The sequence below is a fragment of the Athene cunicularia genome, assembly GCF_003259725.1.
Source record: "Athene cunicularia isolate RWA chromosome 27 unlocalized genomic scaffold, athCun1 chr27_part1, whole genome shotgun sequence".
Taxonomy (NCBI): Eukaryota; Metazoa; Chordata; class Aves; order Strigiformes; family Strigidae; genus Athene; species Athene cunicularia.
This window is the reverse complement of record NW_020799138.1, coordinates 1,727,745-1,730,105: the sequence shown is the minus strand read 5'-3', so window position 1 is coordinate 1,730,105 and position 2,361 is coordinate 1,727,745.

Sequence of the window (2,361 nt, the reverse complement as noted above, 5' to 3'; positions counted from 1 at the left end):
ACCCCCCCCCAGCTCTTGAGTTTCAAACCAGTTTCAGACAGGGCAGCCCAGTTCTCCCAGTCCTGCATGCCCAGGGCTGCGATGCCACGCTCCTCCCAGCGAGCAGGGGCCATGCAGCTGCAGCTGAACCCTTCTGCATCCTTGTGCAGCATTTCACAGCAGCTCCAGCAGCCAGGAGCGCTGAATTTCAGCAAAACCTCCATGCCGGGAGGGACTTCCAGCAGCCCAGCTCCTGCCTCCCGAGATGGAGGAGCCAGGAGATGCCCAGCTGGGAAGAAAAGGAGGAAAAACTGGAGGCAAGTGGGGCTGAAGCAGCAAAGGTGGAAGAAATGAGAGACCCAGGGCGCTCTGAGCATCTACTCTGAGTCTCCCCCCTCCAAGGGGGGTCGTGGCCTCTCCATCGCCCTCCACCAGCCCCCACCCCTCTCACCCCGCCTGGGTCTCGCCGCCAAATTAAAAGCGTACCGCTCACGGCAGCAATAATTCATCCAACGTCTAATGCTCAACATTTTGTCAGGATTATCCCGATTAACCCAGAATTAATCCTGATCTCAATGTTAACAGGATTAGCGTTAAAATCGGATTAGTTTTTTAAACCAGACCCCTTGACTAAAGAAAGGGGCCTTCCCCACCAGATGTGCACAGCCTGCTACCAGCAGCCAGATGTGAGCGGGACCCGGGTGGGAGCTCGCGATGGGCCCCACGTGGGGGTGAAGGAAAGGGGGTACCCCTACAGCGAGCACCTCCCTGCCACCAGCACCCCCCGCGCCTGCCCTGCAAAGCCCACGAGCTGCCCGGCCCTCTGAAGGTGATGAGCAGGAGCCCAACACTCCGACGTCGTGTTTCCAAAACACCCTTTTGCCCTTGGACATGGCCCGCGGGGGCCACCAGCGGCTGCTTGCCCCCTCTCTGCATTTTATTTTTTTTTTTTTCCCCTTCCTGCTGGCACCAACAGCCTCCCACCTTCGCCTGCCTGATGAATATTTAAAAGCCTGGATTCTCTGCAGCCTCATGAATATTGACAGCTGCTGGTTGCCCGCCATGGTGGCTGTGCCTCCCAGTCCCTCCCAGTCCGTCCCAGTCCCTCTCCAGGCACAGGCGGCAGGGTTGGCATCAGCAGGGCTGTGGGGGATCAGGATGTCTGCAGAGGAGAGAGCAGCTCCAAGGGCTGTCCCTGCCACACCACACCAGGAGTCCGGCCACGCTGAGCGCTCTGCGTTCAGCCCCCAAAACACTCACTTTCTTCCCAAAAAGCACGTGGGTGGAGCAGTCTGGCCACTAGCAGTGGGGAAGCAGAAGGTCCTGGCACCCAGAGCAGGGCTGGAGCTGGGAGCACCCGCGGGTGAGGGGACACGCTGTGCCCACTCATCCTCATTCCCCGGCGCTGGGTGCGACCTTGGCTCCCACGGGGAGGGTAATCATTAACCTCCCAGCAAAGGCGGGTGGCCTTTTGTTCCTGGAGTTGTTTTCTCTGTGTCTCAACCAGGCACCTCCAGCCCAGCATCCATGGGGAGAAGAGCATCCCTGCCGGGAGACCCTGGACAAGGTGGGGTGGGTGTCCAGAAATAGGCTTGATCCAGCCCCTCCCCTGGGGCTGAGGTGGTCCCAGGAGCATTATGGAGGGGTGTGTGGCAGGAGATCATAGAATCACAGATTCATTCAGGTTGGAAAAGCCCCTCGGGATCATCCAACCCTCAGCCCGACTCTAGAAAGTTCTCCCCTACCCCACGTCCCCCCACAGCTCATCCAAACGACCCTTAAACACCCCCAGGGATGGGGACTCCCCCCTCCCTGGGCAGCCTGTTCCACTCTCTGACTACTCTTGCTGGGAAACATTTTTTTCCTAATGCTTTTGGGGGTGAGGGTGCCCGTGCTGCCTCAGCCCCGGGCGGACGTTGACCCCAGCCATCCCCTTCCTCACTGGGGCTGAGCGCCGGCCACGTTCAATCCCCATGCTCTGGTGACGCTGCCTCGTGTGACGGCATCTTCCAAAAATAATCAAATTACTGCATCCTTCAGGGATGCTGGCAGATGGGAAGCAAAGCCAAGTGTGAGAAAGCAGCAGAAAGGGGATGGGGGGGAGAAGGGACAAGCCCTGGCTGGGGGGGTCACAGGAGGGAGGGGAGCCAGTAGAGGCTGCAAAGCGACGGGAACACCCGGGTCAGCAGCATTAGTGACGGGGACTTCAGAGTGACAGGTGACAAGGCTCAGCTCTGGCATCTGAGGCATGATTTGCTCTAACAGCTGTACACAGGGAGGCCAGGCTCCGGTTAACATGTGCGGGCACCTCTTGGGAAAAGGCTCGGAGGGGCTGGTTTGAAGGGACAAAAAAAAAAAAAAAAAAAAAAAAAAAAAAAAAAA